The 20,119-nt window shown below is 38.3% G+C and overlaps 1 non-coding gene across 1 annotated transcript; it reads right to left on the bottom strand.

The window, feature by feature from the left end:
* Positions 1–381: 381 nt before the first annotated feature.
* trnae-uuc (transfer RNA glutamic acid (anticodon UUC)) lies at positions 382–453 on the bottom strand. Its single transcript has one exon. It is a non-coding gene; the product is annotated as a tRNA-Glu (tRNA).
* Positions 454–20,119: the final 19,666 nt, after the last annotated feature.

Below are 20,119 nucleotides of genomic sequence, written 5' to 3'. Positions count from 1 at the left end.
AAGTTGCTACTTTGAAAGCTCAGCCAATGATGAACAAAAATCCCAAGAATTAAGAGGGTTCCCAAACTTTTTTCATATGACTGTATTACAGGTAATGTTAAATATAATTAATATCACAGTGAATACCTTTTATATTTGGATATAGTAAGAAGTAGTACTTGTACTCAGGAAATGCTACAAAATTATGTGATTATTGAGCAATGATCCAACTCTAATTGCTGTTCGTTTTGTATCTCTAAGATAGCCCCCGAGCTGATGTCAGGGTTCAATAAGTGTCTTGTCAGTCAACTAACTTAGTTAGTACCACGAAACGCTTCTTTAGGCTATTTCGGTACGAATGGTTAATTACTGCTTACAATCAGTTGGTATCTAAAACAGTTGTTCCCATACCGGGAGTCGAACCCGGGCCGCCTGGGTGAAAACCAGGAATCCTAACCGCTAGACCATATGGGACTGTTGTAAACCCCTTCTAGATTGATCAGTGAACAATATTTTATTATTATTACATATAACCCATGATCCTGCTCAGGAGTACTGTATGTGGATTTTATTAAATGGCATTGTACTGTATGTACAATGAAAGCATGCCTGATTACAGCGCACCATTATTCATCTGTTTCACTCCTCACTTTTTGTTTTCCTCACATAATGGTAATCGACGTTGTCTTACAGCTTCTTTCAATTCATTGTGTTTACCGCGTAACACTTTTCTGTGTCTTGAAACGTCATTCAAAGAATAATTTATACAAGTTAAAAATCAAGTCTCGTTTCGTCTACATGTGTAATGGCATGAGCACGATCGACCTTTTTGACATCACCCGCTGGGTTGTTTAGATTTTATTTGGTCTAATTTATTGTCGAATTTAAAATGTGACGAAGAAATAACATTTTTTACTGGACTGGGTTATATTCTTAATAATTAATCATTTAAAGCTGGACTAAAGCAGAGGGTGTCTGGTAGTGTGCCGTGATCGTATAGTGGTCAGTACTCTGCGTTGTGGCCGCAGCGAATCCGGGTCATGGCATTTATTTGTTACTCCTTTTAATTTAAATTTGATTGATAAATCTAAGCTATATGGCAGTACAGAAAAGCCAAGCAAAATGACACCTTTTATTGGCTAACTAAAAAGATTACAATATGCAAGCTTTTGAGGCAACTCAGGCCCCTTCTTCAGGCAAGATGTAATACAGAGACTGAAGTTCCCTATGTTTATATACACACTCTAGGACAAGAAACAACATTGGTACTACTATTGGTACTACCCTAGTATTACAGCTATATGGCAAAAAGTATGCGGACACACCAGATTACAGAGTTCAGGTTTTCCCAGCGCACTCATTCTTAACAGGTGCATAAAGTTAAGCACATATCTTTGTAATTGCCATTAACAAACGTTGGCACTAGAGTGGGTAGTACTGCAGTGATTGTAAACATATCACTGTCATGGGGTGCTATCTTTGCCACAAGTCAATACATTAAATTCATACTGTTCTAAACTGCCTCATCAGGATAACGATTTTTCATGGTTGGGCACCTGTACACAAACCTAAGATCACTATGCATAATGCCAACCAGTGAATTAGTGAATTTCCCCTTGGGATTAATAAAGTATCTATCTATCTATCTATCTATCTATCTATCTATCTATCTATCTATCTATCTATCTATCTATCTATCTATCTATCTATCTATCTATCTATCTATCTATCTATCTATCTATCTATCTATCTATCGCCACTAGAGACAGGGTCTAAGAGCACAAAACTAGGAATTCCAAAGATAATCTCTTGAACTTGGAAGTAACTCCTGGGATGTCCCCAGCAGTAATCCCTGTTGGGATTTAAAAGACTACTCCATTCAAGCAATCTTTGAATTTGAATTCTGGAAACAGAAGAGTTCAACTGAGATGAGGAAGAAGGGTAAAAGTGTGAGGGTGAAAAAGAAATGGAAGGCATTAAAGGAGCATAACTAGTTTTATCTGTGGTGGTTAGCTGCATAGGCAATCCTCACAGCATAGCTTCCAACTCGATATGCTTACTGCAGGTCCAGTGAACAGCCAAAGATATGTTTTTTATCTTTCAATTAAGATATGCCATTCCTTATTTTCCTTTTACAGTTTTGTTTAGAACGTCTTTTTCTTTTCTTTTTTTTTGGTTTTCTTATTTCTCTTTTTAAATTAGGGATGGCTCAAGTGTGCCCACTACCATCCAAATCATGTATATGTACAGTCATATGAAAAAGTTTGGGAACCTCTATCAGCCTGCATAATAATTTACTTTCAACAAAAAAGATAACAGTGGTATGTCTTTCATTTCCTAGGAACATCTGAGTACTGGGGTGGTTTCCGAACAAAGACTTTTAGTGAAGCAGTATTTAATTGTAGGAAATTAAATCAAATGTGAAAAACTGGCTCTGCAAAAATTTGGGTACCCTTGTAATTTTGCTGATTTGAATGCATGTAACTGCTCAATACTGATTACTTGCAACACCAGATTGGTTGGATTAGCTTGTTAAACCTTGAACTTCATAGACAGGTGTGTCCAATCATGAGAAAAGGTATTTAAGGTGGTCAATTGCAAGTTGTGCTTCCCTTTGACTCTCCTCTGAAGAGTGACAGCATGGGATCCTCAAAGCAACTCTCAAAAGATCTGAAAACAAAGATTGTTCAGTATCATGGTTTAGGGGAAGGCTACAAAAAGCTATCTCAGAGGTTTAAACTGTCAGTTTCAACTGTAAGGAATGTAATCAGGAAATGGAAGGCCACAACCACAGTTGCTATTAAACCCAGGTCTGACAGGCCAAGAACAATACAGGAGCGACATATGCGCAGGATTGTGAGAATGGTTACAGACAATCCACAGATCACCTCCAAAGACCTGCAAGAGCACCTTGCTGCAGATGGTGTATGTGTACATCGTTCTACAATTCAACGCAATTTGCACAAAGAACATCTGTATGGCAGGGTGATGAGAAAGAAGCCCTTTCTGCACTCACGCCACAAACAGAGTTGCTTGTTGTATGCAAATGCTCATTTAGATGAGCCAGATTCATTTTGGAACAAAGTGCTTTGGACTGATGAGACAAAAATTGAGTTATTTGGTCATAACAAAAAGTGCTTTGCATGGTGGAAGAAGAACACCACATTCTAAGAAAAACACCTGCTGCCTACTGTCAAATTTGGTGGAGGTTCCATCATGCTGTGGGGCTGTGTGGCTAGTTCAGGGACTGGGGTCCTTATTAAAGTCGATGGTTGGATAAATTCAACCCAATATCAACAAATTCTTCAGGATAATGTTCAAGAATCAGTCACAAAGTTGAAGTTACACAGGGGTTGGATATTTCAACAAGACAATGACCTAAAAACACAGTTCGAAATCTACAAAGGCATTCATGCAGAGGGAGAAGTACAATGTTCTGAAATGACTGTCACAGTCTCCTGACTTGAATATCATTGAAAATCTATGGGATGATTTGAAGCAGGCTGTCCATGCTTGGTAGCCATCAAATTTAACTGAACTAGAGAGATTTTGTATGGAAGAATGGTCAAAAATACCTCCATCCAGAATCCAGACACTCATCAAAGGCTATAGGAGGCGTCTAGAGGCTGTTATATTTGCAAAAGGAGGCTCAACTAAGTATTGATGTAATATCTCTGTTGGGGTGCCCAAATGTATGCACCTGTCTAATTTTGTTATGATGCATATTGCATATTTTCTGTTAATCCAATAAACTTAATGTCACTGCTGAAATACTACTGTTTCCTTAAGGCATGTCATATATTAAAAGGAAGTTGCTACTTTGAAAGCACGGCCAATGATGAACAAAAATCCAAAGAATTAAGAGGGGTTCCCAAACTTTTTCATATGACTGCATATGTACAGTATATGTATATGTATATGTTGTGGTCATCTGAGGGAATGATAGGCTCAAACAAATATAAATTTTGGGGTTTTCCCTGTTTACTTAATCGTTCAAACAAAAACAAATGTTTGAAGGTGTGAAAAGGAAATAAAACTGTTGCCACCAGAATAATGCAGCTAGAATATCTATGACTGCTTCGTCTGCCATTAGGTGATCGAGGAGCTCCTTTGTTATCGTCGCTTGGGTAAGCAGTGATGCCTGCTTCTGGGTGGTTTTGCTTTTATGGCCCAGGGACCAGGAAGGGGCAGAGTCAGTTGCCCTCTTTGAGGATAGTTTCTCTGCACTGTGGAGGAAGTTGAACACAAGACAGTTAGCAGCAGTGCTCCCTCTCTGTCTGGGGTGGTACCAAATACTTAAGAGGAACTCAGAGGGTGACCCTCTGAAGCGCATGCATATATATATGTTTATGTATACGTATATAGGCTCATAGGCCTATTGTAGTGTCATATACGTAAACCCCTCATTTTTATAGACTGATTTTTTATTCAATTCTACTTTATTTTCAAAAAGCAGAACATTACAATGGCATGCTACTCATTCAAACAAATAACAATAACATAACATACAAATGTTGACTTCAAATACAGACTAAACAAAAAAAAAATAGAAGTACAAAGGAAAAAAAAAAAAAGAAATAAGATTCAAGCCATGGGTGGCGCAGTGGTAGCGCTGCTGTCTCGCAGTTAGGAAACCTGGGTTCGCTTCCCGGGTCCACCCTGCGTGGAGTTTGCATGTTCTCCCTGTGTCTACGTGGATTTCCTCCGGGCGCTCCGGTTTCCTCCCACAGTCCAAAGACATGCAGGTTAGATGGATTGGTGATTCTAAATTGTCCCTGGTGTGTTTGTGTGTGTCCTGCGGTGGGTTGGCACCCTGCCCGGGATTGGTTCCCTGCCTTGTGCCCTGTGTTGGCTGGGATTGGCTCCAGCAGACCCCCGTGACCCTGTGTTCGGATTCAGCGGGTTGGAAAATGGATGGATGGATTCAACCCCTAACCATGAGAGCCTGTTTTCTGCAAGACACTGTCTTCCATCTTCTATTTACAATAATGAATATTTTGTGTGCAGCCCTTTTGATGTTTCACCAGTAAACTGCATTTTCCAGTTGTTCACTTTGTACTGAATATTGTCCTTTTTGATTTTTTCCTGCCTCCTTAGCATTGGTTATCCTCCCAATTTTACTGTCACCCATGAATTTCACAAGTTTGCTAAGTGACCTGGAATCTAATCATTAATGTAAATTAGAACATGTAATGGTCCAAGGACTAATCCCTAAAAGACTCCACAGATGACTTCACCCAACTGTGCCTGTTATTGCAAATGTGTCATTTTGTTATGTGCTTCTTGATAGGATAATGTCACAAAGTCCAGGAAGAACATTAGACTGTGTTCCAAAGTTTTCTGTTAAGCTTTCAGCAAACAAACACTACAGAAAAAGCAAAAGAGTTTGGAATAAATTTCCAGAATTAATTTCTCAAAATTGTGACTACTCTGTCTCTGACAGTGACTGAACATCTTAATATTTTCAAGATATTGCTTGTAAATTCAGCTCCGTTGTGCTTTTAGGAGGGCATAACTCTGATGTCACAAAAATCAAACAGTGTTGTATTGCTATATCATTTACTGCATGTGTTGAAAATCATTTTGTTTTTGCATACTATTTAAATTTTATTTTTAACAAATGTGTTGGACTTTACTATTCCTCTGAGTATTTTGTGTTACAAGAAACAATCATTGTTTTGCTACTTGAGAATGTTAGCATGTTGGCATACTTTGGAAAATTTGAAGTGATGCAATTATTCCAAGTTTAACGTTCAAAAGTTTGGAACCCTCCAGAAATGTTTATATTTTTGGTAGAAATTGAAACTCTTTTTTATCAAGGTATTGTGGTGGATTGCCGGCTTCCTATTCCGGCCCTCACCCCCAGGCCGCCAGGAGGCGCTCTCCCAACAGCACGGACGTGCCCCGAGTTCCAGCAGGGCCTCATGGACTATGTAGTTTTTATACACAGCCCTGCTGGATACCTTGGGGACCACTGGGAGTCGCTGTCGGGAAACCCGTGGATTCATATGTGCCCTATAACCTGGAAGTACATCCTGGTCACGTGAGCAGGAGAGTTGATGTGCTTCCAGGTTTCTGAAGATAAGGACTGTTTACCCTGACCCGGAAGGAATAAGGAACTGTGGACTGTTGGGCAGGAACGCCTCCGGGTCAGGGTGTATAAAGGACTCTGGGAAAGCCCAGTACACTGAGCTGAGCTGGGAGGTAGGGTGGCTAAGTGTCTGGGAGAAGGAGGATTGGTTTTGTGAGTAGTTTATTGAGTATATGAGTAGTGTGGAGTGGAGGTTTACAAAATAAAAGAGTCTTGTACTTTCACCTGGTGTTTGGAGTGGTACCTGAGGGTTCAAGAGGTGGACACACACCTCTACTGCTACAGTATCATTAAATTGATTAAAAAATACAGTGAAGATATTATCAATGTTGCTAATGGTTATTACTGCTTGAAATTACTGATTTTTAATGCATTATTCACATATGAATGCAAAGCCCCATTTTCAGCAGCTGTTTTACTTCAGTGTCTTAATGGTAAACTCCCTTAGCTCATCATTAATTAATCCTATTTAAATGCTAATTTGTTATTAGAGAAACTTTTGCAATTGTGCTATAACCACTGAAACCTTTTATTGTGTTTGATATAGCAAGTTAATTGTCTTTCCAAAGGTTCAATTCTGGGTTCAAAAATGGTCAAAATGGGGCAGCTTTCTCAAGAAACTTTTTTTATTATTATTATTATTGCATGCAACAGATTGTCAAGACACTGACACAAAAATGACTATTGCTATCTTCAGAGAAAAGGGCAAACTGGATTTAATCTTTATAGGAAAAGAAGGGGAAATCCAGATGGGAAACTGCATAACAGGGAAAGACTTTTGGAATCCTGAGGTGGGTTGGCACCCTGCCCAGGATTGGTTCCCTGCCTTGTGCTCTGTGTTGGCTGGGATTGGCTTCAGCAGACCCCCGTGACCCTGTGTTCGGATTCAGCGGGTTGGAAAATGGATGGATGGATGGATGGACTTTTGGAATCTGTAGTATGAGAAACTGACACTTTACAGGCCCTCAGTTGGCTTTTTCCTTAAACAGTACACATACACCAAACACCACTGTTACCTGCAACAGTTAAGAATGATTCCGAAAATTAAAATATGAATAGCATTCTCTGAAAGATCTTACAGTTCAATACAGTGAGCTGAACCCCATTAGCTGTTTGCTGCATGGATGTCCCCATTGTTGATTTTGTACTCCGCATGGGGTATATGAAGTGAACACTCGCTATGATCGTATCGTCAAGCTAATGGCTGGGGTGAGTGAAAAATGAAAAGGCCCCTTCCTGTCAAGGGCCCCTGGGCACGCACCCAGAACACCCTGATGGTAGATCAGCCCCAATATATATACATATACACGCACATACAGTATATCTTTATACTCAATCACTTACTTACACACACACCCACACACCCACACACACTCTCTCAATGTCTAGATGACTCCTTTATGATATGCTGATGCTGAGACAGACACACAAAAGTAAAAAAAAAAAAAGTGTGACAACCATACCGGGGGTCCTTTACTGCAGGAAGAAGCCATTATGAACGTACTGGCCCGCTACCAGTTGCCGTAATTTCACCTTTTATGTTGAGGTCTGCCCCCGCAAGTAGGTACGAAAGGGAAGTGCCCAGCATGAAGCCTTTGCTTACGAAAATCTCAGCTTGTTGCATTGGTTTGTAGCCGTACAAGACTAACAACAGCGAGTGCCATAAATTCATAAGTGAGATTGGATGTAAAAGTAAACGCCACACTTACTTATCAGTGTATTTTTTTTTTTTTTTTTTTTTTTTGCAGCTTTTGGGTAGAGTGCAATATGTTCAGAGTTAGCGAGAGTTCCGTCATATTTAAGCAATTTGCTTCGGTGCACTGAAAAAATTTCAACGCTCAGCGAAAAAAAAAATACTGGCAGGCTGTGGAAGCCCAGGGAATGGAATCCTGTGAGATCAGCCGCCGCCCTCTTCCAAATTACGGAGCACACAAGAAAGAATCGTGTTCACAAAGAAACGGTAATGATACGGTATTGGTTCGTGTCCATCATGGGTGTAGCCTACTCGTATGCCCATTGGGGGTCTGCGTAAAGGACAGTTTAATCAGGCGACAAGCGAGTCACACATCTGAAAGAATCGCATGCGTCCATCAAGAGGTTTTCTTTGCAATCCGTTAGAAGCAGCTGGCACAAATCCCATCATGAGAGCCTTTCCTTTCAAAAAAGTCAGGCTGGCATACGAAAGATAAACCAAATTAAATGCAATGAAAATATTATTCATCAGGAGAGCCCTTTCTTATTTGCGGGGAGTCAAGACTTATTAGGCAAACCCTCTGTCATACGACAGTAATAAAGTTTGATGCAATCCACTCGAAAAAGGCAAAGCAATCCACTTATTATAATCACTTGCCAGTAATTGCCTGTTGGGGGAAATGACACTCGCTGTTCCCCGCGCAGCCCTTTTGATCAGCGGGCGACACTGGAGCCGTGCCTTTCGGGAAGGCGGGGCGAGAGAGCAGGGGCGGCTTTTAACTTAATATATTTCTAATAACTTTGATGGGAAAATGATGTGCAATTACAGTCCAGAGTCTGGAATTACAGGTAAACGACTGTCCTTTGTAATTAGCAATTACTTTTCTTGCTGCCCAATTACATTTTACATTGGAACATAATAAGCAATACACTGCTAATAATGCTTTTTTTCCCAATTATGTTACAGTTGCATTATGGATTCTTTTGTTTGTCCTTACATTCATCCTTTTATTAGCTGAGCCCGATTTCCAGTCCAGCGTTATGGGGAGCAAAGGACACAGGGCGGAAGGGAGCCATGAATGTGATGCCACTATTGCAGGGCACACTGGACTACGTAGCCATACTCTCATGTCTTACTAAAGTAAGAGGAAAATGTTTCTTTTAACACAGTAATATTCATTTAGGAGACTTCATTGTGTTTGGTTTGGTAGAAAACTGGAACGTTTTCTATCAAATATATTAAATAGGTAAGCTGGAGGGGCATTCACTTTGCCTGACTGGTTACTAATTCTCATGTCTTTGTTTTGAAAGAAATTTCTTACATTTATCATTTTTAAATGTAGGAATGAGATTTCTCCATACCATACCATTTAATAGGAAGAACTATTTCAAATCAGGGTCTATCAAGGAGAACTCCAAACAGCTCAAGCAGATGAAGTTACTGATTCTAGGGACCAAAAGACAATGTGATACCACTTAGCCTCCTAAGCCGGCAATGTCTTCTTCGCCAGGGCCTTTCTGGTCAGCCACCTCTCCAGCAGCTGATCACAATGGTTCTGTTTTTTTGTTTTTTTCTTGGCCATTTGTTCTCTTACAAGCAAAATGCCATCTTTAATATATCATCTATCAAACAAACGGAATTATCTGTGTTGCTATATTTAATGTTCCCATCATGATATGCCCTACACAAACACAGAACAGATTTCGTGAACCTGTCTTCTTTTAAACTATATATTATTGTATATAGTGGTTAGATGAGAGCAGTGTTAGTAGGCGTGGACAGAATGAAAAAAGGAGGTGAAAGTTACTGTCATTCTGCAGTGAAATGTAAAATTAAAGTTAGAATGAGTAAATGGTGGCCATCTCAGTAGATGAAGCATGAAATGTTTAAAATTAGCTAGCCATTAAGCATAGGAAAAATATTTAAACCTTCTGCTGAGTTTCTTTCACGGATATCTTTGGACACGTTTGGCAGAACACAGATATCTACACCAGGATGACCAGGCAGGCCCTGAATAGTTAGGTCTTTCCTTTCTTGAACAGTGGTTAATTTATGAAAGAACTACAGTAGTGGTAGTGTTTAAATTTGGATTTCTACAGCTGAAGCCATGCCTAAAATGCTATAAAGACATCCATACCTTAGCTACAAGAAGAAAATATCTATGAGACAAAAGTAACCAATTTGTCAAGAAAAAACTAATACGGTTTAGGTTTTAAAATGAAAGTTGAAAGCCTAATGATCTACAAATCAACATAGGCCTTTGACCAAGTTTTTCAATAACAAGCTTTACTGTCTGTGCAAACAAGTTTGGATTACAAACAGAAGATCAATGGATTTTATAAACTCATAAATTTAAGTAGAAGGTGTAAAATTAACAATAACAAAATTAAAACATTCCTCAGTGTTTGTCATCTTTGCCTTTGGTTATAATTGAAGAATGTACCAATTATGACAAACCTGAAGTTAATACTAATTTTACGTAAATTGAGAACATGGAGGCAGTCAGCCATGTGGGGCCGCACTATCCACCAACCACTAGGCTCTAAAGATTTTAGTAAGAGATGGATACGTTAAAAGTGGATGAAGCATATCAGAGATACAACAGCGGCAAACCATAGCAACAGTATTCTCATATATAATGTGATGTGAGTAATATATCAAACTAATTTTGGAACAATCTCTAATTTTCATATTAATTTATACATTTAGGTTTGTGGTATAAACTCAATTATGGCATAGTACACTAAAAGTCAAGCTGCACTGCCACCAAAAGTAGTGCATTTTAAAGGTCTAGCTTCTTCTTATATCATGTACTCTATCTTACACCATATTAGGCAAAATTTTTCCCCAGCAAGAAGTTTAAGCCCATTAAGTTTGTCTGCATTTTTAAGACCTGTGTTGTGTATGATTGGTGTTTTCCCTTTGTTCACCACCACAATATCTTGCTTTGTTAAAATATCTGAATGTTTGTAAGTGTCTGTTCTGTGTTAACATTGCTTCCCCACTGTTCTGTAGTCCCATGTTCATATCTTAACTCAGCCACATTCTGAGTGTAATTTGTACATTATTCCTTTATCTGCAGGAGTATTTCTCCCACACATCCCAAAAAATCCATGTTAGGTTATATGGTGACCCTATTCACGAGAGAGGGTGTAAGTCTGGACTGGCACCCCATCAAGGCTTCGTTCCAGTTATGTTGATAAAGAAGCTGTTGTATGATGGGTCTAATGTCCTGTTTTTTGTCAAAATATTCTTATGTTCTTAATATGAACCCTGAATTGAATGAGGTATGTTCAATAACTGACAAACAGATGATGGATCTAAAGCAATATTTCAAATTTGTCGCCCATTTGGTACTTTCAGAGTACTGACTACTGTTCATAAAATGTTCATAGCAGAAGCCCATACCTGCTCTCCTGCCCCTTTATGTTGAATCCGCTAACAAGGAAATACTTGAGTTCATGTTTAGCCAATCTTATTTAAATACTGGTGAACACACTTTATTTGTTCCCTTCATTTGTTTGAATACTGCTGTATTTTTTTTTAGTATTTTTCTCTATCTTAACTGACCAGCCATGGGTCTTAATCATTAACCCTCTTTCATGTTCATTATCAAGTGGTTGTTTTAAACAATATTTAGACATAAACAGTTAGAAAAAGGAATCGGGGGAGTTAGCAGGGAAATCATCCATGAAACACACACATCTTGGCTTTGGCACTGTAGAACACCCACTGTTGGGTATATTTTTGAAACTAAAGACTAAATGTGGAAAACGGAAAACAGCAGGTTTAGTTTCGCGTGGGTTTTAATTAAAGGCCGTGGCTACGGTGTCTCCAGGCCCAGCAAAAGAGCTCTGAATTGAAGGACACTGTTTAAGTAACCAAAGTCAAACCTCATGGGATGAAGTGAAGTAGCTGGGCTTAGGGTCCAAATAACAGTCTGAATTGACTCTTGATATGATATTGCATTTCAGAAGAATTCAAGTTATGTTTCTTAATCTTTAGAACAATAAGAAGTGGCTTCAGTGTTACTTGGGCCAGCCACGGAGGTATAAAACAAATTCTTTTTCTAGTTCCCTGTGAAGTGTTGTCCCTAAACTAGGCTCAGTGGAAACATTCAACTTAAATAATGGAAGATGGCTGGTTTTGCTTTATTGGAACCTTTAAAAGGGAGTTTCAAGGGGGAGGCCAATTAAAGTCCTGTGTTTTAAACCTGGTAAATCCTTCTCCACATCTGTTTGCATTTTGTGTGGTCCCTCTTTCACCATCTCTGCAGAAGCAACAGCAGCAGCCCCCTAGGGTATGAGGAAAAGGTGTAAGGTAAGGGACTCTGTCCAGGTTAGCCCTTTTTACCAAGACAGATTTTTGGCAAAAATGACAAATATTTAAGAAACATTTATACTTTGTGGCGAACGGCCGGAGTTTATGCCCGGCTGGGATGCCTGGAAGGACCAGGAGAGGGACTACACCTCCCCTGGGCCACGAAAGGGCAGCTGCCCTGGTCTGTATGGGGGCCATAGGAACAGAGCACATGGAAGCTCAACCCTACTGGGGCAAAAGGCCACCAGAGGGGGGTGCCCGGAGGACCGGAGAGCCCTGGATGTCAACACTTCCGCCACACTCGAAAGGAATTCCAGGGACACCCGAAGTTCTTCCAGGTGCTCATGCGGCACTTCCGCCACACCAGAAAGTGCCGTCGGAAGACCATCATAGGGCACCTGAAGCACATCCGGGTGACTATAAAAGAGGCCGCCTCCCTCGAGCAGAGAAGCCGGAAGTTGGGAGGGAGAAGACAAAGCTCAGAGGAGAGTAGTAGAGGCGGTGGAAGAAGGACCAGAAAGAGGCCCGGACTTTGAAAGGGTGTTTGGTGCAGGGGCACTGTGTTGTGTGCGGGACTTTATAAAATAAACGTGTGTGTTTTCGGGACATCTTGTGCCTGCCTGTTTGTGTCCAGGCTAACTTCCACAACTTTCAACTCTTTCATTAACCAAGATCAGTGTTGCCTAAACTGGCTTGGCCTGAATGTCTGCAGATTGTCTTCAGTTTCTGACTTACTTTATGTTGTTTATATGGGAAGACATAAAGAAGCAGAAGCAGATCACAATGTGTACCTCTTTAGAAAAGTGAGCATAGAAATAATAGTCAGCCTGAAAACAGTAGGTACTGAATGGAGTGCAGGAGTGTTAAATGTCAGGGTACATCACAAATGTGCTCTAACATTTTTTAAAGAAAAACAAGACATATGACTGACAAATAATTACTTGACACATGCAAACATGAATTAGATGCTAGTTAAAAAATGTATGTATTTATCATTATTTATTAGCCAGTCATCTTTAAATTATGGAGGTTTACGTAAATTTCTTATACTTGAAGCACAGATAAATTAAGCGAGTTGCTCAGAAGTGGGGACTGAACCAGAAAACAGGTCATATCAGCCATTAGGTCACACTGTCTACCACAATAAAAAAAGGCATCTGCATCCCTGTCATTTGTCCATGTCTTTATCTTCATATACTTCAATATTTTGTCCAACATTACTTACAAACAGCAATGAATGAAACAACTAAGTTTCATTTTGCATACAGTATTATGAAACTTCCTGTAAAACTTGGTTCACGTGTGATTTCACATTTGTGAAACCTGAAACTTACTAAATTGAGATTTTTTTGGGGTGGAAAGCAAATAATTTTGCACCTTAACGGTTACTCACTATCTAAAATCAATGTTCTCTTCCTCAGCCACCCTTCAGTGTTGCTGCCACTGTCCTGATCATCCACAGCTACTTCCATGGGGCTCCACTTGCTCTCTTCTGCTTAGTGCATCACCTGGCCATTTGATTTTAGGGATGCATTCATGTTCCACAATTTCGTAAGCTGATCCATGCCAGGATCCTTCTTAAAACTTATTGAGCACCACACACAGGGGAAAAGGGATTTTAGCACAGAAAAGTCCCTCCAAAGTGTTTGCAGTTAAGTTCATTCTAGCCATGCCCCTCCACACCCCCCAACTTCATGTTCTGCATCAGAATAATTTTTCCCCACATGGAGAACATGATTGCAGATAACATGAAAATATATGTGTTAATTCTGTATCAGTGCATGTTCCCAACCTCCTCCTCCTTCTCTATGAATTTCAAACAGCACTTTTTCACAATTTTTTTCTGTGAAACCAACTTCTGTTTCACTGCCAATTCCCTTCTGTATAAATCAATTCACTCATCGTTACTTACAAATCATAGCTGTACAAAAGTGTATCCAAATTCCCATTTTGAGCTCTGACAAGATATGTGATTTGCTAAAAGATATATAATACATTCATACTGGCAAATCATTTGGCCAACTGCTTTTCATGTCTCCTCCTTGTTGTGTTAGTCTATTTCCTTTCATTTATTATGAATTTAATAAATTTAGGACTTACTTTTTTCTGGGGATTTAAAGCCTGACGTATTGTGTCACATTCATTTTATACATCAGCTTTGATATGGCATTTGTTATTTTATTTTACACCCGTATTTTGTATTTACTTTTATGCCACCTTATTTTTCTATGGGTGCCTGAGAGCCATGTGGGACTCACTGTCCACAATTGTGAATAACTTCTAAAACATTTTACAAGCACTTTTTTGTTGTTTCTGGTTTAACAAATACTTGGCTAGGTTCTCTAAGACTTTCATTTTGGTTTGTGAATTGGGCTTTGTTACACTATAGTTTTATTCCTGCCCTTGACCCCCTGCTTGAATTAAGATAAAGATTTCATTGCACGGTCCCTTATTTACTTTTGTACTTGTGGCCTGTCAGCTTACATCCGTGACAGAACAGTCAGTATTCTATTACTTTCTTTCAGTATGTCATATTACAGTAATAACATTCTGAAAATTGTTTAATACAGTTCAGGGTCATGTGGAGGCTGAAGTCTGTTTCAGCTGCTTTGGGTGTAATTGGGAAATCAACCCTGGACAAAGTGCCCAGCAATCAAAGTAATGCCATGATTTTCTAATTTGTGTAAAAATAGTGTAAGCTAGTAAGGAAATGTTGGAGACATATATTATGGTGGAGCCTGTATGATGTGCACTTCACTGTTCTCAAATCAAAATAAGGAATAGAAAGAGACCAGGAAACTATAAAAAGGATGGCAACAGTATATTATGAAATATAGAAATCCATGAAATGATAAACAGGTCAAAGCGAATAAACAACCACAAATAAGAAAAATAAATAATCCTACCTTTCTTAGATGGGGCATTCAAATAGCTAACCACATAAAAATGCCTACCACACTTTCCCACCTTTAATAACTCCACATGGTCCTTCAAAGCATCTTTCATATCTGGTCTTACCAACTCTGGGTTCTATTTCTCCTGCCAATTGAGCTCCTGTCCTCATCTCCTGTTATGGTTTATGGGCAGAAGAAAAAAGGACTGGAAAATGGAAAGCATTTTAAAGACATAGACAAAGAATGGTCAAGCATGATCAAGGGTCACAATACCAGAAACGGGATTATCAAACCACAATATCAAATCTAAAAATCATAGGTCAAAGTAAGTCCATAGTCTAAAATGCCTACTCCTCTCTCCTGAAGCAAAAAATAACTGAAAAAAAGTCTGAATTAGTGTAAATCACCCTAATTCGGAATGTTCATAAGATATGAAATGATTTACTTCATGAGGTAGAACTGCATAATGAACAAAAATAGTTATGTCCAATATTGTGTGCTTCAATTTAACTGTTTAAAGTCTAAGCGTTCTTGATTGTCATTGAAATTTGTCATTTTTCACCCTCTGTTAGAAGTCCATAGAGGGCTAGATCACTACTAAAGGATTGCAAATCAAAAATAACATCATATTTGTAATCCCTGTCCTTGAAATAGTCTAAAAGTACACCTCACATGGTTATGTTTGAAATTTCATGAAACTCTGACCCCTTGTATCCCATTAGGGGTTGAGTTCTGGGGGTCAGTTGATGTGTTATACACAATTTCAAGTCCTTCTGATCATTTTTGCTGAAGCAATGGTGCATTGTAATCAACAGCAATATGGCTAAGGCCATGACAAAAAAAACAAAATAACTACCTGCAAAGCAAATGAATTAGAATGTATGAATGAAGTCATGATACTAAAGAAGAAATATTTAACACAAATAAAACATTATAACACCCAGATTATAATACCTCCCCTCCTGACTCTAAGGATGGAAGTTCCTTCTGGTCCCTCTGAAATTACTTTTGGCTCAGGGGTTGGTCTCCATTTGTACCAGGGACTTACAGATTAGAGCTTCACCTAGTGGCTTCTAGTGTCTCTGCAACCCAATACTTAATATTGGCCTTAAATATCCATGACACCATGGAAACCCCTAAAGTATATCCACTTGCTGGACCAACATTTTTAAACTGGCCATTTTATTTTATCTTCTGATCTGCCTTCTTTGCTTGTAGTGTATCGGATTTCATTTTTTGACTGGGCTAGTCAAGTACATAATGATGGGTCCGCGAAAGGCATTATATAAAATGCAGATTGATTGATTCATTGCTTATTAGTAACCTAAACTACTGTATTTTAATTAAATTATAATACAGTATAAATATTATATGTAATTTCCCAATCTTCTGTGTATAAAGTAGTCTTGCTACATTTTAAACACTTAACGCTGTAATGAAATATGCAGTGTTTGAGGGCCTTAATCTCTACCATGGCTGGAAGAACCCCCTGTTATAGAGTATTCAGAAATACTGATTACTGTAGACTCTGTTGCACTTCTAAGATAACATAATCCTGAACTAAATGACAGCTCAGCTTAAACCAGGTTCAAATCCATGTCTGTAGTGAACTGTATGGCTTTGAACAGTTTGAGCGCAATTATTTAAATATAAAAGCCCCTAACGATAGGGAGTCTTTGCATAAAGATTTCGTGCCTCCACCCTAGAAGCAATTCTTAAGGAAAATCTCTGGAAGCTAATGTGAGGCCCTGTGCCTGATGCATTAAGCGACATAATTAATTCTGTCCGGTAAGAGAGTTTTGATCCTGCACAGCAGACCATGGAAATGAACTCGCTGGAAGCATGACGCCGTATTTTAATTTTGGGTAAGTCATTTTAAAGAATGGCATGCTCAGCCCTGTGTTTTATACCAATCTCTGCTGACATGTGCATTTATCAAGAAAATGACTAGTATATTTCTCCAAGTACAAAATTGAAGTTTCAATTTTAGCAGGAGGTCATTTTAACTGAATTTTGTAAAGGTAATGTTTCACATTTCACAAAAATATATTCACTCTCTAATGAGTGCAACACAATCAGGACTATTGCCGTTTCTTTAAGTGATTGATTTAAATATTTATTTTTAAAATAAATGATAAAACTAAAGCTTATTAAAACACTTCAGTAACATGAGAATATAAAAAAGTTTAATTATTTACCCTCATGTTAATCACTTAGTTCAGTAGTTCATAAATCCCAGAAATTAATTTATTCCTATTTATAAAGTTCCTTAATTCCCACATTTGTAAACTCATCCTCCAACAAGAAGAGTTTTATTTTCTATTTTTTGATAAATTACATATATAGATAATGAAACAATTGGCATACTTAGAGGAGAAATCCATTCAAACGTAGAATGTGGCCTCTTATTAAGGTATTAGTTGGAATGGCTCACCTCCCCAATCAGAATTATTGAAGACAAAGAATTTTTTATTATTATATTTATCTTCTCAAATATGTTTTTATATCTTTGGTTTAATGTCAAAAATAATGACTCATGTTGCGGTTTAATGATTTCTCAAAGAGTTTAATAGTGGAAGGATTTAATGTAATGCAACATTGGTTAAGTAAGAGTGGGTAGACGTCTACATAACGTAAAATGTGAGAAATGCACAAGCTCCTTTCGTACATTTCTTAATATTCTTTTTCATAATCTTAATCACTGCAAGATGAGCACAAGTGAAGAAACACACAGCAGTGTAGCAAAACGACACCTGAATAGCTTTTCCTTTAAGCAGCATATTTGATGAAATACATAAAGGACAGAACAAACATGTGGACTAAATATTGAAATATGCACAAGTCCAAATGAAATAATGACAGTGTTTCTAATATAAAATGAGTGGTACAGTAGATAATTCTGCTGAGCTTGGTTCAGATTCCAGATCAGTCAGTAGCTAAGCAGGATTTGTATAATATTATGAGTATGTAGGCCTTTCTTAAAATTACATCCAGGTTAAACCACCTAAAGAACAACTACACGCCACACCTACCTCTGGTATGCCAGTATGTTCCCTGTTCCACTAAGTAATAGCAGCAGTAGTAGTAGTAGTAGCATTGTAATGTGTAATTTCACACAACATGTACTTTATCTCTGGCACCATGACAATGGGTTTACCAGATTGGCCATTTTCTCCAGGATCTTGTAGATTTAGAAAATCTGTCCTTTGGTGATCAGTAGAATGTTACTATTAATAACAGCATTAAAGTTTTGCCCACATGGCCTTGGAACCCCTTCAGATTTTGTTTTTTCTCCAGTACCTCTGGAGTTTTTTTTTTTTTTTCGGCCCTCCCTGGCCATCGGACCTTACTTTATTCTTTGTTAATTAGTATTGCCTAATTTTATTTTTATATTTTTTCTTTCTTCATCTTGTAAAGCACTTTGAGCTACATCATTTGTATGAAAACATGCTATATAAATAAATACTGTGATTGTTGTTGAACCAAGTTCGTTCTGGTAACACCCCATGTTGGACATTAATGTTCCTACATCCAATACCTTTACAGCATGTTTGTAAAAACATATAGACACAAAATTGGTAGAAATAGATAACCAAAAAGAACAAGTGTATACAGAGTATGATATTGAAAAAATATGATGCAACAACAAAATCATTAGAATTAACACCATGTGCAAAAGTAACATTTGTGGATTAAAATATCAAAAAAGGCTGATTATTGTATTGCTTTTGTTAAAATCCTGTGCAATACACAAGACATTTGTCAAACAAGAGGACACCATTTAGACCATTGGGCTAATGTGGCGTAGTGGTTGAAGTGCTGACCTTGTAATCCTGAGGTTGTGGTTCATATCCCACTACTGACACTGTGCGACCATTAAGAAGTCACTTCACCTGCTTGTACCCCAATGGGAAAAGCACTAAGAATTGTAACTAATTGAATCTCAAACACTTTAAGTCACCTTGGACAAATGTGTCAGCCAAAGAAATAAATGTAATATACTGTAATGTTAAGCTAGTAGCTATGCTGTCCCAATATCTCATCCAAATTTTTCTTAAATGTTCTCAAGGTTTCTGCTTCAGCTACATATCTTGGTAGTTTGTTCTAGATATTCATAACTCTTTACATAAAGAAGTGCTTCCCAGCTTCAGTCCTAAATGCACGTCCTCCTAATTTCCACTTGTATCCTTCGAGTATGGGATTCACTGTTCAGTTGAAAGTATTCTGCTGAATCTACTTTATAAATGGCTCTGACAAATTTGAAAACTAAAATCAGGTCCTCATGCATTCTCCTCTGCTCAAGATTAAAAAGGTTTAATTCTGTCAGAGTACGACACACCCATAAGTCCTGGGATGCACTCAAATGCTCTCCACTGCACAGCTTCAAATGCTGCTATGTCTTTCTTGTAGCGTGATGACCAGAACTGCACATGGAACTTCAGATGTGGTCTCATTAGCATTACTAAGGAAATCCCTGGAAGCTGATGTGAGGCCCAGTTCCCCATGCATTAAGCAACATAATTTATTCTCTCTATTAGAGAGTTTTGATTCTGCAACCCTTAAACCTTTTTTTTAGAGGATACATATGTTTACATTGTGTCTCTGTCATATGTGTGGGCTTGCCAGGTCTCTTAGGGTGACCAATTTATAGGTTCATGGATAAAGGGAATGGATATTACACCGTCACTGCTCCCATTTTCCTTTTCTGTTCCTACAATGGAAAAGAAACCCCAAGACGACAACCACTAATATCACATCTATCCAGCCTCAAATTCCTCCCCTCTCCATAACCTCACTTTCAAACTGGAATTCAACAGAAAGTTGATGTTAGAACACCACACTTCTGGAAGACACACTGCTGTTTTTCAGTATAGTTTCTGAGTTCCTTGTGAAGTGGTAATTAAATGGGGTTTCCCCACTTGGAACAGCAAAACTTTGTATAACTACTTGTCTTATTCTCATTTATAGCCTTTTATTATAATGTATTTACAGTACTTACTCAGTGAGTACCAGTTTAACTACAGTGTCTTTGGTGAAAATATATAATAAAAATAACACACAACCAGGTATGAAATAAAACTGTACTTACCTATACAGTTACAATAATTTCAGAGTAAGTATATTTTAGGGTCATTATTGTGA

The sequence above is a fragment of the Erpetoichthys calabaricus genome, chromosome 11, assembly GCF_900747795.2.
Source record: "Erpetoichthys calabaricus chromosome 11, fErpCal1.3, whole genome shotgun sequence".
Lineage (NCBI taxonomy): Eukaryota > Metazoa > Chordata > Cladistia > Polypteriformes > Polypteridae > Erpetoichthys > Erpetoichthys calabaricus.
This window is presented reverse-complemented; position numbering and strand designations above follow the sequence as displayed.